Raw genomic sequence first — 25,053 nt, forward strand, 5'->3', positions numbered from 1 at the left:
CAGTGTTGGAGCATTCACAGCTTCTGGAGGCAGGTTGTTCCACTGATTAATTGTTCTGTGGGGAAGTTTATCTTTAGTTCTAGGTTGCTTCTTTCTTTGGTAAGTTTTATTTATTTAAAACTGGAGCAATATATGAACAATTCCTATGGCACTAGTTAAAAAGCCCTCTGGAAGAGTATTTAACCTGCTTCCCGAAGGTCACCAGATGTAAGGACCCACCCAACTTTGCATCTTAAGAAGACAGAACTCTTGGATAATTCTTCCAACAGGCATCCTTTATTACGAGAAAATGGTTGCAGGCATTCTAGACAGGACTTGGGGTCCAAGCTCTCCCATTCAAGGTTTTAAGGGGTTCCCCAGTAGCCCCACCCAATCACCCCCTACTTCCAGCGACAGTCTCAGGCATTACACTCCCACCCCCTTTTCCTTACTGCCGGCTGGATGGAGACTTCAGAGAAAACTACATGAAAGGTAATAGCCCCATTGTTATGGTTAGCCCTTTTGGTGATACACACATCCAGTTCCTTTCTTCAGAGAAAACTACATGAAAGGTAATAGCCCCATTGTTATGGTTAGTCCTTTTGGTGATACACACATCCAGTTCCTGTGAGGTGTACCGAAGGAAGTGAGGCCATAAAGCCCCTTTGTTCACCCCCTTCCCTTCATCATATGACAGAATCCATAGAAGGCAGAAATGGGGTTTTCTATAATTAATAACTAGAGATGAAATATAATTGGATTCTGACATCCTGCCCCCCAAAAAATACGACAGATCCAACTGAAAGAAAACAAAACAGGTATAAAAGTTAGTCAGGCTTGTTAGAATATTCTGTGTGAAACTTCTTTAATAGCTTCGAGCTCTGACATGACGTTTATGGACCCACTCGTTTTGTGAGGCAGGGAGGTGTTTCCAGGCAACTAGGTACTGAGTCGCTCCATGGTATCTCCTAGAGTGTTGTTCGAAGTGTTGTTCACCCTCCACCATGATTGGAGGTGGTGGTGGGGATTTTTGGCTGTAGAGGTGACTGACGCTCTCTTTTCAGCAAGCTGCAATGAAAAATTGGGTGTATTTGCCTGAGATTTTTGGGTAATTCTAATTCAACTGTTACTGTGTTTATGATTCTTTTAATTGGAAAAGGCCCTATATATTTTGGTCCAAGTTTTTTACAGGGCTGTAGGGACTTTAGGTATTTTGTAGATAAGTATACCATTTCTCCTATAATGAATGGTGTAGGCTCAACCCTTTTTTTATCGGCTTGTGCTTTGTATGCCTGCCTAGCTTCATCTAATGCTTTTCTAACTATTGGCCAGGTGTTTGGTAGTTTTTCCATCCATTCTTTCAGTGATGGGATCGTTGGTTCGTTTGGGGTTAATTCTGGCATGGGGTTGAAACTTTGACCGTTGGCTATTTGAAAAGGAATGTAACCTGTGCTGGAGTGGACTGCATTATTGTAGGCAACTTCTGCAAAACGGAGTAAGTCCGTCCAATCATTTTGCTGGAAATTCAAAAAACATCTCAAATATTGCTCAAGTACTGAATGACAACATTCTGTTTGTCCATCTGACTGAGGGTGATGGCTAGATGTCAGTCCCTGAGTGGTTCCTAAGAGGGATAAATTTTTTTTCCAAAATGCAGACGTAAATTGCACTCCCTTATCATATATGATGTGTTGGGGTGCCCCGTGCAATCTGTAAATGTGCTGGATGAAAAGTTTTGCTAAAGCCTTTGAAGTGGGAATTTTTTGGCAAGGGATAAAGTGCACCTGTTTGGAAAATAGGTCCGTGACTGTCCAGATAACAGTATTCCCATTGCTTTCTGGCAATTCCACTATAAAATCCATGGCTATTTCCCTCCAGGGGGCTGAAGGATTTGCCACTGTTTGTAATAGTCCTGGCGATTTCCCTTGCAACCTCTTTGCAGTAGCACATTTTGGGCAGCTGGCTACATAAATTTCAATGTCCTTTTTTATTGATGGCCACCAAAATTGCCGTTTAATTAAGTGTAAAGTTTTTACAAATCCAAAATGCCCTGCTGATTTTGTGTCATGGCAAAGCTGCATGAAAGTTAGTCTTTGAGTTGTTGGTATATATAATTTTTCCCCTACCCAAGGCAACCCATCTCTCATTGTGTACACATTTTTGTTTTTCTGGAACCATTCATCTGTTTCCAAACTTTTTCTGAATTCAATTCCAGTTTGGCTGTCCAGTTGTGGTTTTAATTTAGCTTGGGTTCTTGTGGTTCTTTCTCCATGGTAGTTGAAGTTCTTTCTCCCTGGTAAATGTTTGAGCTTAAATTGGAACTGGTGAAAATGCTGGGACCAGCGGGCTTGTTTGGGATTAAGTTTCCTGGGCACTTTCAGGGCTTCCAAATTTTTGTGATCAGTCCACACCTGGAAGGGGATTTTGTTGCCTTCCAGGAACTGTCGCCATGTGAGTAATGCCCAATGTATCCCGTATGCCTCCTTCTCCCATACGGGCCAGCGCTGTTCTGTTTCCGTGAGTTTCTTGGATGTATATGCACAGGGTTGCAATATTCCATCATCATTTTCTTGTAATAGAACAGCCCCCACTGCCACATCACTTGCATCTGCCTGTATTACGAAGGGCTTATCCATGTCTGGGTGCCTTAGTACTGGTTCGGCAGAAAAAAGTCTCTTTAGTCTCTCAAACACTGCTTGGCACTCCATTGTCCATGTTAGTGGTTGGCTAGGTTTTACTGAGGTTGCCCCCTTCGTTTTTAGTAAGTTAGTGAGGGGCAAGGCTATCTGGGCAAATGAGGGGATGAATTGGCGGTAAAAGTTTGCAAAGCCTAGGAAATTTTGTAGTTGCTTTCTTGTGCGGGGTGGTGCCCAATCTAATACTCCTCTGACCTTCTCTGGGTCCATTTTAATGCCCTGGGGGGATATGCGATAACCTAGGAAATCTATCCTTTCCTGGTGGAATTCGCATTTTGAGAGTTTGGCATATAGGTGGGCGGCTCGCAGTTTCTTTAAAACCGCTCTGACAAGGTTGACATGTTCCTCTTTTGTTTCGGTGAAGATAAGAATGTTGTCCAAGTAAACAAGGACCCCTTAAACAGGTGCTCCCTTAGAACGTCATTGATTAATTGCATAAAGACTGCAGGGCCCCCTTGTAATCCAAATTGCAAGACTTTTAATTGATAGCATCCCATGGGGCAGTTAAATGCGGTCTTCCATTCGTCCCCTTCCTTAATTCTCATGCAATAGTAAGCTTCCCTTAGGTCTAGTTTAGAAAAAATTTTCCCTTTCGAGAGGTGTGACAGCATGTCTTTAATGAGGGGCAGAGGGTATAGGTTGCTTTCACTGATTGTATTCAGGGTCCTATAGTCCACGCATAAGCATAAAGAGCCATCCTTCTTCTCTCTAAAGAGGACTGGGGCAGCCACTTTAGGCTTGGCTGGCTCAATGAAACCTCTTTCCAAGTTTTTTTATGAATCTTTCCATTTCCTCCTTCTCCTTTGGGCTCATGGAGTATAATCTGGGCTTCGGGAGTTTTGCACCAGGCTTGAATTCAATGGTACAGTCTGTGGGTCGGTGGGGGGGGAGCTCATTCGCCCTCTCCACACTGAAAACTTCAGCAAGGTTTCTGTATTCCTCTGGTATTTCTGTTAGTCCCTTTTCCTCTCCCTTGGATGCTTTTTCTATTCTTTATTCTTGTAGCCCCCCCTTTGGGATTTTAGGTCCATGGGGTCCCCCTTTGGGAATTTGATTTCATGCAATTTACCCAGGGGTTCCATTTTTTTAAACCATTCCATCCCTAGGATCATTGGGCATTCCATGCCTGGGGTCACCACAAACGTTATATCTTCCTAATGTTTGCCCAGGAAGAGGTGTATTGGTAAAGTAGCTAGGGTAGCTGGCACACCCCTGCTATGGACCCATCTAACTGGCCAAATGAGATTGGTTGTTCCAGTCTCCTCGACAGAATGCCCAGATTCCCCACTAGTGTCGCGCTAATGAGGCAGCGGGTGCAGCCAGAGTCTATTAAGGCTTTCACCTTCACGGCTTCGGGCATGGGGGGAATTAATATAGTCACTGTCTTGAGGATGGGTGTGATGCGTCCACTTACCAGGGGTTCGCCCTCCGAGCTGTCATCTGAGGCGTCCACCGGCCCTGCGGTGTAGGCTTGAGTTCTTTCCCCCTGATGAGCAGAGGTGGGGGGTTCCGCAATTTCCATCATTCTCATGGCAGTTTATTTTGCCATGGATTTCTGGATTTGCTGATTGGGGATCTGTCTGGGTTGTGCTGGGGGACTTTGGAGTGGCATTCTACAGCTTGATGCCCTTCTCTTCCGCATTTGAAATACCCCATTTGCTTCTTAGCTGTAGCCAATGGTTTCACTGGTTCGTGTGTCAACTCAGGCAGGGAGCAGCTTCATTGTTTTCCTCGGTGGTGTCTCTTCAATATGTTGATCTCTGCTTCCTCTGCCAAGATGTACCATTCCTCAAGTTGGTGTGGGTCCCCTCGGGGCAGGTAAGCATCATATAGGTCATAATTTAGTCCGTTTTGAAATGGCTAAGGAGGATGTCTTCTGGCCAGTTCTGTTTGCTGGCAATGGCCCGGAATTCTTGTGTATATTCAGCCACTGGGCGTTTGCCTTGCGTCATCATTTTTATCCTTTTGCGGGCTTTGCGATTAGCCAGGGGGTCTTCAAATCGTCTTCTTAGAGAGGACATGAAACGGTTGAAGTCACTGAGTTCTGGGGCATTGGAGTCGTGCAAGTTCACCACCCAATCTGCAGCTGGTCCGTCCAGGGCAGATTGCACAATCCGGATGCGGGCTTTGTTGCTGGGGATGTCCCGCCTGTATTCCTCCATGTAGCTGAGGACTTGGGTTAGGAAAAACCTCAAGCGTGTTGGCTCCCCTTTGAATTTCACCTCCAACGGCGGACGTCTTGGAATGGATCGGTGCCTCCATTGGTGGTAGTGTCTTCCCTCCAGATCGCCATCTGTGGTTCAGTAGGAGGTGCGAACTACTGGATCAGCAGATGTCTCCGGGGTTGCAGGTTCCACTTCCCCCTCAGTGTCTCTCTCTTTGCGGCTCCAGGAGCTGAGGCAGCCGTAGGGCTCAGGATTCTCCTCTCCTAGGGAGCTGAGAGTTCTCTTCATCAGGTTAATAGCTTTCTCTAGGATCCAGTCTGAGTACGGTGCCCAGTTTTCTCCCTCTTCACTTGCGTGCAGGGATTTCTCAATCTCCTTCTTTCATTCTGGTTGCTTGGCCCCCCATCTCAGGGTCAGCTTTATTGATTCCTTTCCCCACTCACTTTTCTTTCCAATGCCCATTGACCAGCGAGGCTTGTGGTCCCATGTCTCCACCACTTCTTCTCCTGAGGAATCTGACCTCTCGGATCCCAACATCCAGCAAGGTTCCAGTTGGGGCAGCAACTCTCTTTCCAGGGAGTTTTCCCCCTTTCTTGCTCCATTGTCTGACATGGTAAATTTTTGCAAAATCCCCCGGCAAGGGTCTCCCTTCCAGGTGGATTAATTTTGCAAGTCCTGTCTAATGTAAGGACCCACCCCACTTTGCATCTTAAGAAGACAGAACTCTTGGAATAATTCTTCCAACAGGCATCTTTTATTACGAGAAAATGGTTGCAGGCGTTCTAGACAGGACTTGGGGTCCAAGCTCTCCAATTCAATTTAAGGGGTTCCCAGTAGCCCCACCCAATCACCCCCTACTTCCAGCAACAGTCTCAGGCATTACACTCCCACCCCCTTTTCCTTACTGCTGGCTGGATGGAGACTTCAGAGAAAACTACATGAAGGGTAATAGCCCCATTGTTATGGTTAGCCCTTTTGGTGATATACACATCCAGTTCCTTTCTTCAGAGATAACTACATGAAAGGTAATAGCCCCATTGTTATGGTTAGTCCTTTTGGTGATACTCACATCCAGTTCTTTTGAAGTATACCGAAGGAAGTGAGGGCCATAAAGCCCCTTTGTTCACCCCCTAAAAAAGAAAATCCTAAAACAATTAGCTAACAATTGATAGTATGAGGGAAGAATCAAATAGATTCTAACAGCTGTAGGTGTTAATAAGAGAAGATTGGCCACCCAAGAGAAGAATAAAATCTTCCTGGTCACAATGGCAATTACAGTTATTAACAAGCATTAAATTTGATCACCATTGGGTATACTATGGGCATTTTTATAGCATGGAGACAGATTCTATCCCCGAGTCTGAACAGCAACAGGTTCATCTTTTATGTGAAGCTTATATATCTACCAGTTTTTGTCCTAATAGATAATAATCACAATTTTGTTCCCAGGTTAGGGATAGTTGATCACGGAGAAAACCTCGCTATGAGATCACTAAGAGTTATCTCAAACTTGTTGGTACATAATCAGTCAACTATTTTTTTTCCCCTTTTCTGCCAGTGCCTTATTTGAGCATATGTTATTGAGATCCAGAGGCATTTGCATGGGGAGGTGGTGTCTAAAAAGTCAAGATAGCATCCATGGCCATAAAATTTATTTTATGTATTTATTAAATACCCATGGCCTAATAATACCACTTGCTAAAATATTAATGGGGGGTACCTGAAACAAATACACCAATTCTGGTAAAATATTCATTCACTCACTTTCCACTCTCTTCTTTTCACATCTGTTCTTATTTTATTCATTCATGTTACAAAAATATTTTAAAAAGTGACTGTTTATATTTTTGTTAATTTGACCACTAATAAATTAAATAGATAGATTTGCTTAGTTCGTTCTTAACTTTCTCCATACAGAGAACATAGTTTACACGAGCTCCCAAGTTTTCCACAATCTTTTATTACTTAGATGGTGTTAAAGAAAGAAAGACCTGATTTCATAAATAAAAAATAGAATACTTGTACAAAGTGCAAATTTGTACTTCCTACCTTTAGTGTTAATATGTGAATCTGAAAATATTATATAAACTATACTGCAAAGAAAAAAGTAGGAGAAAACCAAATTATTTTCATTTCTAGTATTGGTTAGAAATCCATTAACCTTTATTTTTACAAAATTTCACCTGTATAATTAAGGCAATGCATGAATAAATTTATTCCCCATATATTGTTTATTTGATACTGTTGTTCCTAAAGATAAAAGAATCACTTTATCAAATACTTTGATGGCATCCAAAGAGATAAGAGTTCTAGGAATTTTCAATCTTTGTAATATTTACAGTTTTTCTCACTTAATCACTGATTTGCCATGGTTTAATGAATATCATGATCTAAACAGATCCCAAAGACCATATAATTTGGACCAAAGGTTATTCATTAAACCATAGTAGAGTAATGTTATGCCCTATTGTTAATTTAGGGGGGGAGTATAAAACCTATTTTTTTTCATTATCTAATTCTGAAATAAGTGTTTTAAATCTTAATAATGTTGTGATTTCTTCCGTATCCAAAATGCCATTGAATAAAAATAGCATCTGGGAAATAAGAATATACATATTTCTAATCACATTTTCTCCTGAACTCATCTTCAGATGGTGCTTTGTTATTTAAAAAAAAATTCAAGTAAAGCTTTAATTTCTTATATGCTAAGGAACTCACTGAATTCTGTGTGTTCCAATGTTAATTTCACTGCACTTCAGCCAGGATTTCATTTCTATCCGAATTAAAATTTGACTCCTGTATCCATATTGTTCTGTTTCCAAAGATGAGGCATGGAGACGAAGCGGAGTAACAAAAAACAGTTTTCCTTTATTGCAATTCACCAACAGAACAGAGAACAAAAATGGCGCAAGCCCTTTATAGTCCCCTGGCAGGGACAGCGTCAGCCAATCATTCCACGGCATTCTCCCACCTTGCGCATGCGCACAAGGCTGGAGACAGCCTGTCTGGTCCCGTGCAACCACGTGGTCTGCCCGGGCCCTTCTGCAGCTTCCTGAGCCTGCTGAGTCATTCAGCAGGCCCAGGACACAACACCCCTCCCCCCTTGGATTAAACAATAAGTACACACTTATTATTTGTACATTCATACACATATACACATGTTCAATTGAGCATGTTGTTATTTCTAAATACAGTTATGCCTGCTCACAGGCAACCCAAGATTTACATCTCTTTATTCCAACAATATTACATCATACTTTATAGTACCATAAAGTATAACACCCTTCTTTTGAGTGTGTTCTGATTGATAGAGAACTACTAGGCTTCCCCATACTAGACAGGAACCTCATATAGTCCTTTAAGTGTTTGGGTGGACCCTTGGCCCGCTCTGACCTTCTTGGAGCCAGTGTGTGTGCCTGGCCTGCCAGCTCGCCTGCCAGGCTAGGCAGACCAAGACTTTGATGCCCCATAGACCCAGGTGCTGACTGGCTGCTGACCCCACGCTGTTGACTGACTGGATCCTCTGAACCCAAATCAGAGTTCCTTGGGGGGGGTGGAATTCCCCAAGTCCAGTGGTGGGGTGGAATTCCCTAAGCCCACAATGGACCCCTCTTGGGAGCACTATCCCTCGAGCCCAAGACCAGCAGATGGAGTGGCCTGAGAAGCCGATTGACAGCAATGTCCCATTGACCCGGTGACTGTGCCAGAGTCAGGAGCCGCCTCCATGTTACAACCCCATCTGGAACATGTGCTGCAGCATGTGAAGGTCCGCTTTGGTGGAGAGACTGTGGTCCACAATCATAATTGTGGTCCCCCCCCAAGAGCAGAGCCAGGAACAGAAGTGCGGCTGGGAAGCCTCCAGCACAGTTGGTCAATGTGACATCGGATCACACAACCATCATCCAAGGCCACTTTGTAGGACAGTGGCCCAGAGACCTTGCGTACCACTGCTGTCACCCAGAGATGTCCAGGTCCATAGTTCCTTGCCCAGACCGGATCACCCATCTGTAGTCTCCTAGGTGCCTGCAGATGTGAGGCCACCCGGTCTGGGTGCAACCTTCCAGTTTCGTAATGAGGCAAAGACCCCAGCGAAGTTCTGCTGGGCTCTTCCCTGTGGATGTGCAAGGTGTGGTGCGGTATGCAAGAAGGAAAATCAGCTAACCTGTGATGCCAGCTGACATGAGTGATTCTCTTGAGAGCATCTTTGGTAGTGCGCACCATCCTCTCAGCCTGGCTGTTGGAAGCTGGATGGAACGGTGCTGAAGTGGCGTGCCGGATCAAGTTGGCCTCTAGAAAAGCCTGAAACTCAGAAGAAGTGAATTGGGGTCCATTGTCGGAGACAAGGACGTCTGGAAGCCCATGGGAGGCGAAGATCCCTCTCAGCACCTGGATGGTCCTAGCAGTAGTAGTGGAGGAGACAGGAATGACCTCTAGCCACTTGGAATGGCTGTCCATGAGGAGAAGGAAGAATTGGCCCTGAAAGGGCCCAGCGTAGTCAATATGAACCCTTGACCAAAGGGCATGTGTCTCCTCCCACCTATGTACAGGGGCCTGGGGCATTTCTGGCCTGGACTGTTGGCAAACAGTACACCCCTGGACCTGGGCCTCAATCTCTTTATCGAGCCCAGGCCACCAAAGATGGCTGCGCACAAGCACCTTCATCCGGACAATTCCGGGATGTCCCTCATATAAAGAGAGCAAGACTCTAGTTCTCAATGAGGCTGGGATCACTACCCTGCTACCCCATAGGACACACCCTTTGAATGTGGAAAGCTCATGTTTCCTTTGCCAAAAGCTCTGGAATTCTGCACCAGGACATGTGTCAGGCCATCCTGACAGCACCCATGTTAGCACATGTGTTAGCGTGTGATCAGTGGCAGTTTCAGCAGCCACGTCCCTAGCACTGAGGGGAGACTCAGGCAATTCCTGAATGGAGAGAAAGTGAAGAGCAGGAGCAGGATCTGCTTCTACCTGCTGTAGGAATAATCTGCTGAGGTCATCTGCATGGCCCATTTCTTTGCCTGGTTTGTGCACCAGAGTATAGTCATATGCTGACAGGAAAATTGACTATCTCAGCATTCTAGGAGATATTATATGAGAGGTTTGTTTGTTTGTTGTGAACAAACCCAGCAGAGGCTTATGGTCTGTGTAGACCATGAAGTGGCAGCCATATAAGAAGTCATGGAATTTCTTTATGCCAGCCACTATGGCCAAGGCTTCTCTGTCAATCTGCGCATAATTACGTTCACCAGATGAAAGAGTCCCAGAATAGTAGGCCAGAGGGACTTGTGTTCCATCAGCCTTAAGGTGACTAAGCACAGCCCCAACCCCATAAGGGGATGCATGACAGGCTATGCATACAGGCAATTGCTCATTAAAATGAGCCAACACAGCATTTGAGGAAAGTAAGGCCTTGGCTTCTGAAAAACTCTTTTCATGGACTTGTGTCCACTGCCAAGGAGCCTGTTTATCCAAGAGCCGGTGTAACGGCTCAGTGACTGCTGCCTTGTTAGGTAGAAATGCATGGTAGAAGTTTAACAGTCCCAAAAAAGCCTCAAGTTCGCTTTTGGACTTGGGACTTGGGGCCTGCTGAATTGCTTTGAGCTTGGATTCAGAAGGATGGATGCCTTCAGCATCAATACAGAACCCCAGAAATTCAGTGGAGGTAACTCCAATCTTACATTTGTCTTGCTTCAGCTTCAGCCCTGCTTGGCGGAAATGCAGCAAGACAGCCCTCAGCCTTTCAGCTAAGTTCCCAGATGACTCCCAAGCAATGAGGACATCATCAAAATAGGGACAGACCTCAGGAATACCATGGAGCATTCACTCCATCACACTTTGGAATATTCCAGGGGCCACATTAACCCCAAACTGCAGCCTTTTTACCTTAAAGGCTCCCAGGTGCATCACAATTGTTTGGGCCTCAGCCGTTGCCTTATCAACAGGTAGCTGTTGATAGGCCTGAGCCAAATCAAGCTTTGCAAAGATTTGCTCCCCCCCCCTTGAGTGAGGCACCGGGTAGGCATGCTGCTGCAATGCCTTATTAAGTGTACATTTATAGTCTGCACAAATTCGGACTTCTCCATTGGCTTTCAATGGCATGACTATGAGGGTTTCTCATGGACTGCAGTCCATGGGTTCTAAATTGCCCTGCTGGAGCAGCTTGTCCAGTTCTGCATCTATTTTGTTTTTCATGGCAAAAGGCACCCTCGAGGCTTAATCCTAATGGGTGTGATGGCTGGGTCTAAACGTAAAGCAATGGGAGGCCCCTTGTACGAGCCAAGCTCTGAACTGAACACATCAGCAAACTTCTTGCAAACTTCTGCAAGGCCTGACGTTTGCAGACTGTGAAGTCAAGTCACTTGAATCCCAAGTGCCTCGAACCAATCGAGTCCAATAAGACTTCTGCAATCACCCCCAACTACCACCACATCTAGCAACCCTTCAAAATCCTTACGCTGCACCTTGAGCGTGGCTTCCCCGTTCACGCTGAGAGAGACAGACAGACAGACAGATGCCTCAGGCAAGTCCAGGATGCAATTTATAAATAAACAGGACCCTGGATTGGATGGCCAGTTTAGTTCAAGATTTAAATTGTGTGTCAGAATCCAATTATATTAATTATATTTCATCTCTAGTTATCAATTATAAAAAACCCCATTTCTGCCTTCTATGGATTCTGCCATACAATGAAGGGAAGGGGGGTGAACAAAGGGGCTTTATGGCCCTCACTTCCTTCGGTACACTTCAAAGCAGCTGATTGTGTGTATTGCCAAAAGAGCTAACCATAAGAATGGAGCTGTTACCTTTCATGTAGTTTTCTTTGAAGTCTCCATCCAGCTGGCAGAAAGGAAAAGGGGGTGGGATTGTAATGCCTGAAACTGTCGCTGGAAGGGGGGGGTGATTGGGTGGGACTACTGGGGAACCCCTTAAAACCTTGAATGGGAGAGCTTGAACCCCAAGTACTGTCTAGAATGCCTGCAACCATTTTCTCTTAATAAAGGATGCCTGTTGGAAGAATTATTCCAAGAGTTCTGTCTTCTTAAGATGCAAAGTGGGGTGGGTCCTTACATTAGACAGGACTTGCAAAATTAATCCACCTGGAAGGGAGACCCTTGCCGGGGGATTTTGCAAAAAATTACCATGTCAGACAATGGAGCAAGAAAGGGGGAAAACTCCCCAGAAAGAGAGCCGCTGTCCCAACTGGAACTTTGCCAGATGTTGGGATCCGAGAGGTCAGATTCCTCAGGAGAAGAAGTGGTGGACACGGGATCACAAGCCTCGCTGGTCAATGGGCGTTGGAAAGAAAAGTGAGTGGGGAAAGGAATCAAGAAAGGTGACCCTGAGATGGGGGCCCAAGCAACCAGAATGGAAGCAGGAGATGGAGAAATCCTTGCACGCAAGTGAAGAGGGAGAAAGCTGGGCACCATACTCAGACTGGATCCTAGAGAAAGCTATTGACCTGATGAAGAGAATTCTCAGCTCCCTAGGAGAGGAGAATCCTGAGCCCTACGGCCGCCTCAGCTCCTGGAGCTGCAAAGAGAGAGACACAGAGGGGGAAGTGGAACCTGCAACCCCGGGGACATCTGCTGATCCAGTAGTCTGCACCCCCTACCAAACCACAGATGGCGATCTGGACGGAAGACACTACCTACCACCAACAACAACGGAGGCACTGATCCATTCCAAAAAGAGCCGAGGTGGCGCAGCAGTTAGAGTGCAGTACTGCAGGCCACTTTAGCTGACTGTGTAGTAGGTAAAATGAGGACCCAGATTGTTGGGGGCAATGTATATATATATATACATTGCTTACTGGTGTACACCGCTTAGAGAGTGCTTGCACTTAAAGTGATATATAAGTCTCATAAATAAATAAATAAATAAATAAATAAGATGTCTGCTGTTGGAGGTGAAATTCAAAGGGGAGCCAACACGCTTGGGGTTTTTCCTAACCCAAGTCCTCAGCTACATGGAGGAATATGGGTGGGACATCCCCAGCGACAAAGCCCACATCCGGATCGTGCAATCTGCCCTGGACGGACCAGCAGCAGACTGGGTGGCTGAATATACACAAGAATTCCGGACAATTGCCAGCAAACTGAACTGGCCAGAAGACATCCTCCTTAGCCATTTAAAAGACGGACTAAACTATGACCTATATTGTGCTTGCCTGCCCCGAGGAGACCCACACCAACTTGAGGAATGGTACATCTTGGCAGAGGAAGCAGAGATCGACATATTGAAGAGACAACGCTGAGGAAAACAGTGGAGCCTGAGTTAACACACGAACCGGTGAAATCATCGGCTACAGCCAAGAAGCAAATGGGTGTTTCAAGTGTGGAAGAGAAGGGCATCGAGCTGTAGAATGCCACTTCAAAGCCCCCTAGCACAACCCAGACAGATCCCCAATCAGCAAATCCGGAAAGTCTTCAGCTAAGCCAAAAGAAACTGCCATGAGAATGATGGAAATTGCGGAACCCCCCACTTCTGCTCATCAGGGGGGAAGAACTCCAACCTACACTGCAGGGCCGGCAAATGCCTCAGATGACAGCTCGGAGGGCGAACCCCTGGTAAGTGGACACATCGCACTGATCCTCAAAACAGTGACTATATTAATTTCCTCCATGCCCGAAGCCATGAAGGTGAAAGCCTTAATAGACTCTGGATGCTCCCGCTGCCTCATTAGCCCGACACTAGTGGGGAATCTGGGCATTCCGTCGAGGAGACTGGAACAATCAATCTCCTTTGGCCAGTTAGATGGATCCATAGCGGGGGGGGGGTGCCAGCTACCCTAGCCACTCTACCAATACACCTCTGCCTGGGCAAACATGACGAGGACATAACATTTGTGGTGACGCCAGGCATGGAATGCCCAATGATTCTAGGGATGGAATGGTTGAAAAAGTGGAACCCCTGGGTAAATTGGAGGACAACAGAAATCAAATTCCCGAAGGGGGACCCTATGGACTTAAAACCCCAAAGGGGGCTACCAGAATCAAGAATAGAAAAAGCATCCATGGGAGAGGAAAAGGAACTAACAGAAAAACCAGAGGAATACAGAGACCTTGCTGAAGTTTTCAGTGAGGAGAGGGCGAATGAGCTCCCGCCCCCACCGACCCACAGACTGTGCCATTGAATTCAAGCCTGGGGCAAAACTCCCGAAGCCCAGATTATACTCCATGAGCCCAAAGGAGAAGGAGGAAATGGAAAGATTCATTAAAAAAACCTAGAGAGGGTTTTCATTGAGCCAGCCAAGCCTAAAGTGGCTGTCCTGGTCCTTTTTAGAGAGAAGAAGAATGGCTCTTTACGCTTATGCGTGGATTATAGGGCCCTGAATACAATCAGTGAAAGCAACCTATACCCTCTGCCCCTCATGAAAGACATGCTTTCACACCCCTCAAAAGGGATTTTTTTTTTCTAAACTAGACCTAAGGGAAGCATACTATCGCATGAGAATTAAGGAAGGGGATGAATGGAAGACCGCATTTAACTGCCCCATGGGATGCTATCAATTCAAAATCTTGACATTTGGATTACAAGGGGGCCCTGCAGTCTTTATGCAATTAATCAATAACGTTCTAAGGGAGCACCTGTTTAAGGGGGTCCTTGTTTACTTGGACGACATTCTTATCTCGAATGCCCCAATATAACAGCACGCGAGCCACAGACTCTAAACCAATGATGGCAGAGTCACAAATGGCAGCACCAGTAACCACAAGAACCCAAGCTAAATGAAAACCACAACTGGACAGCCAAACTGGACTTGAATTCAGATAAAGTTTGGAAACAGATGAATGGTTCCAGAAAAACAAAAATGTGTGCACAATGAGAGAGACAGGTTGCCTTGGGTAGGGGAAAAGTTATATATACCAATAACCCAAAGAGTCACTTTCATGCAGCTTTGCCATGACACAAAATCAGCAGGGCATTTTGGATTTGTAAAAACTTTACAGTTAATTAAACGGCAATTTTGGTGGCCATCAATAAAAAAAGGACATAGAAAGTTATGTAGCTAGTTGCCCAAAATGTGCGACTGCAAAGAGGTTGCAAGGGAAATCGCCAGGATTATTACAACCAGTGGCAAATCCCTCAGCCCCCTGGAGGGAAATAGCCATGGATTTTATAGTGGAATTGACAGAAAGCAATGGGAATACAGTTGTCTGGACGGTCACGGACTTGTTTTCCAAACAGGTGCACTTTATCCCTTGCCAAAAGATTCCCACTGCAAAGGCCCTAGCAAAACTTTTTGTCCAGCACATTTACAGATTGCATGGGGCACCCCAACACATCATCTCTGATAGGGGAGTGCAATTTATGTCTGCATTTTGGAAGGAATTTTTATCTAGCCATCACCCTCAGACAGATGGACAAACAGAACGTTGTCATTCAGTTTGGATAGCTGCTGGGCTCTAAAGCAATAGCGACCAGCTTCTCCTTCTCTTCTGTTGTTGCTTGCAGTCTCAGGTCTCATCAATGTCAAAACCCTTCCCCCTTTTCCTTTAGTGTTAAAATCTGAATTTAGCAACCCCAGCATCTTTCTCTCTCCTAACTCTTTCTCTTGCCTCTGTCTTCTTAAGATGCAAAGTGGGGTAGGTCCTTACATTGTGCATGCAAATTATGTTCAGAAGAGACTACAATGTATGATCAAAGGTCCCTAGAATCTGTCAATATCTTGGTTAATCTCACAAAAAAAGTAGGGTCAGCATAGGTTAGTACTTGAATAGGGGACTATTTGAAAAAGTAAAAGTTGTTGTGTAAACTGAGAAGATTAAAAATCATCCACAAAGAAGGAATTAGCCAACCATTTTAATAACAATTGAAAAAAACTGCAGACGTGCAATTCCTACAAGTTAGGCTTAGAGAATCAGCACCTAATACACAATGAAAGACATCGTTGTTGACAAATTAAACAATAATCCACATTGTAATATTACTAATAATATCATTTAAGTAAAATACAAAGTGTGACATTGATTTGTGAAATGGATAAAGGCCAGTCAGTATTTAAGAAAAGCATATTCAGAAAATAAAACATTTGCTGGTGTTTGGGATGAACTGGTTTAATTAGAGAGTTAAACTTTATTTTGGTTTAAATGAACAAGGCATAACTTCTAGGTGGGACTATGTAAAAGGAGGAATAAAATAGGAATCAGATGTTGAAGAATTCAGCATTCTATATTTAGCATTATAATGATGGAAATAAATATTGATTGAATGAAAAATAGTTTGTTGTTCAAATTTATTTGAACAAGATTGCATCATTTAAATAAACAAATCATCAACTGTGATTCTGGGACGCATTAAAACCAATGTAATGTAGTGGGGCTGGCTAAAAGGCTTTGTGGGAGCCTGCCCAAGAAGGAAAACAAAGGAGGAAAGACGGGGTGGGAGAAGATTGCTATTACTGTTGTCAGGGAGAGACCAGGTGAAGCTGAAGAGGGATTTGAGGTTTTAGCTGATCCCTTTCTCAGAAGGAGAGGAAGGGAGAGAGTGAGAGAGAGAAGGTGGAATTTTATTTCTTCTTTTGCGGCAGGGGGGGGGGATATCCTGAGCAGAGGCAAGAGAAAGAGTTAGGAGAGAGAAAGTTGCTGGGGTTGCTAAATTCAGATTTTAACACTAAAGGAAAAGGGGGAAGGGTTTTGACATTGATGAGACCTGAGACTGCAAGCAACAACAGAAGAGAAGGAGAAGCTGGTCGCTATTGCTTTAGAGCCCAGCAGCTATCCAAACTTTGACTACTGTTACCTGTGCAAGTTATAGACATTGTGTGGAGTTGCCCTCGTGGGACGAGCTGTTGCTGCAGAGCACTGACTACCTTCATTTGTGTTTCCATTGTTTTCCCCATCCGCTTGTTTTCAAACGGTCACTGTAAAACCATTGACTATTGCTGCTACGATTGCCTGGGTCTGTTAAACACCGCCACACATTGACTAGGAATTGTTCATCTTTGTTCCTGAAAGCCCCCCCCCCCTTGATGACAAGAATCTGCCACCTCCTCCTACTGGAAAATACACTTTATTAACACATTGAGGGGGTAGCTGCAAAACCTGACTGAGGGGAGTGGGTCTGGGAGGGCCTGGGCTTTGGCAGCCTCTGAGGGAGTAACGCTACAGTAACAATATATAACCTATGACACCTCAAAACAAAAACAATGTATCCAAATACTTGAAGCTTTTGTAGGTCCAAGAACTTACAAGACGTAGAAGTATAGGTTTCAAATAGAATGACATTTTGGTGATTTTTTTTAACCTCTTGGAAAGTTGAGGCAATGTTGAACTCAAGCCTATGACAGACATGGAATTCTAGTTTTGTATATTCTGCACTGTATCCAGATCTTTGCCAACAATTGCTTATTAATAGACAACACCCTCTTAATGTTCTCTATACGGTACTAAATATTTTTTAAAATAAATAATATTTTTTATCCTTAAGGATCCAAAGTTGAAAATAATTTTTCTAACATTGAAAAAAAAATAACGTAACTTAAATTGTTTCTTTCCCATTGGAGTAACTATTTTTCATGCTAGAATTAAGCAACATTCAGTTGCAAAGGAACCAATTTGAAATGCAGACATCAAAGTAAGAGGCACATTTTCTTCTTACTGGGTAGAACCTCCTTCTATGCAGATTTTATTTTATTAATGTTAATGAGATTTTCATGGAAGACCTTTTGCCAACTTAAAAATTTACTCCCAATTTGAGCATTTAAAAAGCATGAGAAGGTATTCCAAATCCCTTTCAGGGGAAGAAATGAATGCTAACCCTAAACCTTTTTTTTTTTTTAGTTGCAGGCAAATTGGGAAAGGATGTGTGATGATATATATATATGGGGTATCTCCAGCCATAATTAATTTTTACTGCCACAGTAAAATACTGTTGGTTGCAAATATCTTTCAATAAGATAATCAAAGAATATTTTAGATTACCTACATGATCATATACACGACTCATCAGAAGCAAGTCCCACTAAATCAAATTCACTTATTCCACTTTATAAAACTGCAGCTAAATACAGTTTAGTATATTTTTGATTAAATACATTTAAATGCATACAAGTTATAACATATTATCTACTAAGACGTATGTTTAATATTTTTTTTCTCACTTGAGAGCCTTCAAGATCCATGGACCATGGACAAATTGACCTTGGTTTCACACCCTGACTTAAGGCAAGTGAGTCAAAGAGAGAAGCAATCACAAAGGTGTCTCACATCCTCTCCTGCTCCATGATGGACAGCTCAGCACATCCTGTCGGGCGGGAGAACACGTTTGATCACCTATCAAAGCAGCTACTACTTGCAAGTCATGTCTGCCAGAACTTGAAGACCCTCAGACAGGCAGTTTTGGAGAAAAACCAGTGACTAGCCATTGATGTGGTTTTTGAACTCCAAGACAGAAGATGTTGTGGGTGCTCCAGAGGTTGTAGGTACTCCAACACTGGAGATTTTTAAGAAGAGATTGGACAGTCATTCAAATGGTGTAGGGCAGACATGTCAAACACAAGGCCCAGGGGCCGGATGTGGCCCGTAAAGTGGTTTCATGTGGCCCATGAAGCCATCCTGGAAACAGTGAGGGAATGCCCCCCTCTGCCTTGGCCCTGGCTCGCTGGGAGCCAATGTACAATTTTGTGGTGACCATCTATGCTGAAACGCATTCAGTCTTAGCTCCATAAGGCCGTCTGGAAACAGCGAGGAACCAGCCCCTATAGGTTGGGGGCTGGGCAGCATTGCACAGGTAATGTTGACTCTCACGCTGCTCATGGCATCCCCTCCCCCAGAGCCCACCAAGCCAGATATGTAAAGTAGATGAGGGCCATGTGCTGGCCACTTCCAGGCGATGGGGCATTTCTTCATTCCTCAAGAAAAGTGACACTTCCCCAGTTGTGTTTCTTGCCTCTTTTTCTCCCTCCCTTATCTCAAATATTTTGTCACCACTCTGTACTTAGGAAGGAAAGAAGGAAAGAAGGAGAGGGAGGGTCTGAGGGAAGCCCTGCCTTAGTCCTGCCCTGCTGCCCTTTCACCATCCCCTTGCCCCCTCCTCCTGGCCTATCCTGGGGGTCTCCCATCCTATTGCTAAGGAAGCTTTGGATACAAAGCCGGGTCTCCTTCCATGGAGAGGGAGTGGGCCTCCCTATGACTTTGCCCTCGTACCCTCATGAGCAACCTGGCTAAGGAGAGCAAGCACAGCAGCAGCAACCTTGAGGAGGAGGTAAGTGCAGCTGGACACTTGGGGAAGTGGGGCTGGGCTTGGTGCTGTGGGTGCTCGAGGGCCAGGCTGGGTGTTTGACCTCTGCTGCCCAGTGCTCCGGGCAGCCCGCACCACCATCTGGTCCTCCCTGCATGGCCTGAGAGGAACAGTGAAGCTCCTCCAGTGGACCATGCCTTGGCACTTGCCCTGGTCCCACCCCCTTCTGCTAGAGACCCTCAGATCTATCCCACTCCTGCCCAGGCCCCCATAGGCACCCTTGATGCAAACGATGTAGAGCTGGCCATGCCCACCCAGTAGTCACACCCACTCCATCCATGCCCACCTAGTAGGCTCCACCTACCCTAGTCACACCCACCTGGACCCCCAAGGACAACCGTAATGCTGATGCGGCCCTCAGTGAAATTGAGTTTGACACCCCTGGTATAGATTCTCCCTGACTAAGCAAGAGGTTGCTCTAGAAGCCCTCTAAGGTCCCTTCCAACTCTGTTATTCTGTTATATCATGTCCACCTTTTAAACTTATAACAACTCTTTTTCCAAGGAATGGCTAAACTTTAGGCTATAACTCATGCTTTTTGGTCTTATTTTGAACTCTGAAACCAAAGCTATTTTCCAGGGGAAAATAATATAAATTTGCTTAGGTGATTATTTTCCCATTTTTATGTGTGGTTGATCCTTTACTTAAAAGAAAGGTATCTGCCAAGAAAGCATCCCCTGAGAGACAATCATCTCTTAAAATGAAGCAAATGGCTAAAATAAATAGGGTGGTGAAGGACAAGAGTAATTTCTCTTATACACACACACTCACTCTCCAGTCTCTCCTTCTCTAAGATGCGTTTCCCAGTTAAACTCAGAAAAAAGGTCTCCCAGGATTCCTTTGTGAATAGGTATACATGCTAATTTATGCACTGAAGGATGCTGCTGTTGACTTTTTAATTGAATATCACTGGTTGTGATTTAATGTTACTTATTTTATGGTTTTGTTACAGGATAGCAAGTCACCTTGTCTGTTGTGCAACACTCAGACAAATAAAGAACTCTACAATCTTTAATAGGGCTAGTCCCAGAGAAATCGCATTGAATCCTGAAGGTTCCGCTCAGAGCAAATGGGGTATAAAATGGTTACCCAAATTTTTCCTAGAAAAAAGATGAAAAACAATTCTGCATTTGGCTACCACTTCATTAGAAAAGAAAAGCCGTGAGCAAGGATAAAAAGAAGAATAGAACAGAAAATCAACAGTTGAAGGGACCTTGAAGATCTTCTAGTCCAACCCCTTGCTCAAGTAGGAGACCGTATAACATTTCAGGAAAAAAAAGGATCAACATATATAAGCAAAGGCAGGAGCATGCAATCAGCAAGTAGTTGTGTTTGGTCACTTTCTCCACCAAATACATCTCTAAGCCTTAATAAACAAAAGGCCTGGATGCCCTGGTTCATCCCAAAATAATTGGATGGTGGATTGTTCCATAGTTTTGGAAGACACTTACAAAAAAAAGTCTTTTACTTAAAATCTTCCTGACTTGGCAGTCATATGAAACAGGATTCTAACAATCTCAACAAGCAAAGGAGATTTATTAACCAGTATAAGTAAATGCTACATTAGAGGTAAACAATTTACTCCTTGCACATTGCTCCCAGATTCACTTCTGCCATTTTTCAAAATTTCCAAGATCCCATTGTCTCAAAGGTATTTTTTTCTAAAATACACCTGGACCTCCTTGCTTTTTTATTCCTTTGAAAACATTTTAGATGAAGAAGAAGAAAGGAGAAAGGAAAAAGGAAAAGAGGAAGGAAGGAAGGAAGGAAGGAAGGAAGGAAGGAAGGAAGGAAGGAAGGAAGGAAGGAAGGAAGGAAGGAAATCCAGTTGCCTTTCAAAAAAAAAAGAACCATTGGGGACAACCATGACAACCATGGATGACTGAGAATCTTTAGCCAAGATCCCATCCAAACCTGGTGATTTTTTTTCTTCTGTAATGTATTTTTTTCTCTTCAAGAAAATTGGAGATATGAAGGGAATGTTTCATGCAAAGATGGCCATCATAAAGGACCAAAATGGCAGGGACCTAACAGAGACAAAAAAGATTAAGAAGAGGTGGCAAAATTACACAGAAGAACTATACAAGATTGAGCTTAGCGTCCCTGATAACCATGCCATGACCTTGAGCCAGACATCCTAGAATGTGAAGTGAAATGGGCCTTAGGAAAGCTGAGCAACAACAAAGCTAGTGGAGGTGACAGTATTCCAGCTGAGCTATTCAAAATCTTAAAGGACAATGCAGTAAAAGTGCTACACTCAAATTTGCCAGCAAATTTGGAAAACTCAACAGTGGCCACAGGATTTGGGAAAGGTCAGTTTACTTTCCAATTCCAAAGAAAGGCAATGCCAAAGAATGTTCAAACTATCGCACCATTGCACTCATTTCACATGCAAGTAAAGTTATGCTTAAAATCCTACAAGTTAGACTCCAGCAGTATGTGGATCGAGAACTTCCTGAAGTACAGGCAGGATTTCGCAGAGGAACTAGAGATCAAACTGCCATCATACGCTGGATCATGGAGAAAGCTAGGGAGTTCCAGAAAAAATCTACTTCTGCTTCATTGACTATGCTAAAGCCTTTGATTGTGTGGATCACAACAAATTGTGGCAAGTTCTTAAAGAGATGGGAGTACCAGACCATCTTATTTGTCTCTTGAGAAACTTATATGCGGGTCATGAAGCAACAGTGAGAACTGGACACGGAACCACTGATTGGTTCAAAATTGGGAAAGGAGTCCGGCAAGGCTGTATACTGTCGCCCTGCCTATTTAACTTATATGCAGAGCACATCATGAGAAAGGCAGGGCTAGATGAATCAAAAGTTGGAATTAAGATTGCCGGGAGAAATATCAACAACCCAAGATATGCAGATGATACCACTCTAATGGCAGAAAGTGAAGAGGAACTAAAGAGCCTCTTGATGTGAGTGAAGAAGGAGAGTGCAAAAGTTGGCTTGAAACTCAACATTAAGAAAACCAAGATCATGACATCTGGCCTTCTCAATGCCTGACAAATAGATGGGGAAGAAATGGAGATAGTGACAGATTTTATCTTCTTGGGCTCCAAGATCACCACAGCTGGGGACTGCAGCCAAGAAATTAAAAGATGTTTGCTCCTGGGGAGGAAAGCTATGGCAAATCTAGACAGCATACTAAAAAGCAGAGACATCACCCTGCCAACAAAAGTACGTATAGTCAAGGCCATGGTTTTCCCATTTGCAATGTATGGCTGTGAAAGTTGGATCATAAGAAAGGCTGAATGCAAAAGAATTGAGATCTTTGAGCTATGATGCTGGAGAAGACTCCTGCGAGTCCCCTGGACTGCAAGGCGATCAAACTGGTCAGTCCTAGAAGAGATCAACCCTGACTGCTCTTTAGAAGGCCAGATCCTGAAGTTGAAACTCAAATACTTTGGCCACCTAATGAGAAGGAAGGACTCACTGGAGGAGAGCCTAATGCTGGGAAAGATTGAGGGCAATAGAAGAAGGAAACAACAGAGAATGAGGTGGCAGGATGGAGTTACTGAAGCACTAGGTGTGAGCTTAAATAGACTCCAGAAGATGGTAGAGGACAGGAAAGCCTGGAGGAATGTTGTCCATGTGGTTGTGATGGGTCGGACACAACTTCGCAACTAACAACAACAAAGGCTAAAATAGTGTTTTGTGCTTCTTAACATACCCCCCATTTTTTTTTTAAAAAAAATGCCTCTCAAAGTTGGATTTCATAGTTTTTGATGTCATCACTGCATTTCCATCACTTTCCCTCCATAATTTAAAAAATAGGCAGGGTGGGATGGGGTGGGGTGGGGGGCTGAAAATGAAATCCTTGAGTGGAGAAAAAAATATTCTGTGCCTACCTTAGACCATGAAGATTTCATTGAACTTTAAACATGAAATTAGAGAGGCATGGTGTTGGATAAAAAAAAAGTTACTTTCCCACTGATCACTTGAGAAATTTGCATATCATAACAGATCAGTATGATTTCACAAATCCTTACCACACAAATCTGCATGAGTCATTCCTTCCTCTATTTTGTTATTTTCCTTTTTTCCTCCAAGGCTTTGAAGGGGCTGAATTAGCTAGACTACACCTGTACTCCAAGTACTAAAAGATGAAGCCTCCAGGATCAGAGCTGGGTGTGTTGGAAGGAGCTTTTGCACTGATATGCATTGGAGAAAAAAAGAGAGACTTGGGAGTGAGATGGGAGCAAAGCAGAATTTGGCCAAGGCAAACCAATTTGATGACTCCATGGGACCATAGCCAATGTGCAGTGGGTGACTGGAGACAAAGAAAAAGTAAGAGCCAGTTCAGAAGCATGAACAGCTGCCAGTGAGTGAAAAGACACAGCTCCACAGCCAGGCCAATTTGTCCAGCGTGCCAGCAGCCAAGAGCTAGACAATGCCAGGAACAAACTTTTTCTCCCTCCCAGCCAGAAACAGAAAGACACCAAAGTCTCTGCAGTAATTCAGCCAGAGGCAATAGATACCTGGCCTCCAAAGCCTTGAAAACACCAGCCAAAACTGGGAGCATTGGGGGGGGGAATAAAGAAGGAGCTTAATTTCTCCAGGCTCCACAGCTGGGAGACCAGCCAAGCAAACACAGTGCTAGCCAAGTCCTAGATTAACACAAGATAAGCAATTCAAGCCTACTCTAAAAATAGGGAGAAGGGAGAGGAAGAAACTATACAAATAGGTACAAGTATAGTAAATAAGGGCAATCACAGGTGGGCACACTCCAAGAAGTCAAGATGGCAGCTATGCTATGCAATAAAGCCATACTTCTTGCTCATATGTGTGTATGTGAAAATGGATATAAAAAGGGGCTTCATTTGTACAGTCATGGCTACCATGTTGATTTTTTTGAGCCTCTTCATAAATGTCCAATAGTAGAAACTGATAAGATACACAATAAAGCCCTAGAAAGCTCTAAGAATGAACTCAGAGAATCCTATAAGTATATCTATAATACAAGTTAGAAATTTATAATATCCAAAAATGAGATTATAGAGTGACTAAAAATGAGATTATAGAAATGGACTCCAGAAGATGGTAGATCTAGAAAGAGAAAATTTAGAAAAGAAGTGGCTATATTATTTTTATACAATAAATTCTCCCCTACAATGAAAGGAGACAATATGGTGGTGGCGCAGTGGTTAGAATGCAGTATTGCAGGCTAACTCTGCCAACTGCCAGCAGTTCAATCCTGACCAGCTCAGGATTGACTTAGTCTTCCATCCTTCCAAGATTGTTATAATGAGGACCCAGATTGTTGGGGGGGGGGTGATATGCTGACTCTGTAAACCACTTAAAGGGGGCTGTAAAGCATGTAAAGTGGCATATAAGTCTAAGTGCTATTGCTATTTCATTCCACAAGATCTTCAAAAGAGCCCATCAGATCATGCAAATCAAGTAGGGATGAAACTTTTTTAGTGAATAAGAGCTTCTCTTCCTTCATCTAATATGCCCAGAATTCCTGGCAGATTTTATTGTTTTGTCTTTCTCCCATGTGTGTGATGTAAAGAGGAAACAACAACAAAAAAACCCACCTAAACAAAACCATTCTGAGTCTCAAGTCAACAGTCATAAATCCCGAGTGTTATAATTCAGATACCAGTTGTCCTTCAACATCAGAGAAGATTATTATACCTTCCTTTTTTATTAGAGTGGAACACCGACTCTGCAAGTTTGCAGTTCCTCTTCCTGATGTACCTACTTAACAATATCAGTCTTGATGTACTTATTTCCCAATATTTATATCACCAACATTATCAAAAGTCCAGATTCATGATAAATAAGACTTATAATAAATAAGATGTGACACAACTTCCAATCCAGCTCATTAAAGTGAAACTCAGATTTAGGATGAAATTTAAACTAAAATCACAGTTCAAGGACTCATATTAACATCATCAATCTCTGTGAATCTCCTGGACAAGTCAAATCTTTTTTTTTTTTTTTTTTTTTTTTTTT

This window comes from Crotalus tigris, unplaced genomic scaffold, assembly GCF_016545835.1.
Source record: "Crotalus tigris isolate CLP2741 ecotype Arizona unplaced genomic scaffold, ASM1654583v1 scf7180000017600.4437325, whole genome shotgun sequence".
Classification (NCBI taxonomy): domain Eukaryota; kingdom Metazoa; phylum Chordata; class Lepidosauria; order Squamata; family Viperidae; genus Crotalus; species Crotalus tigris.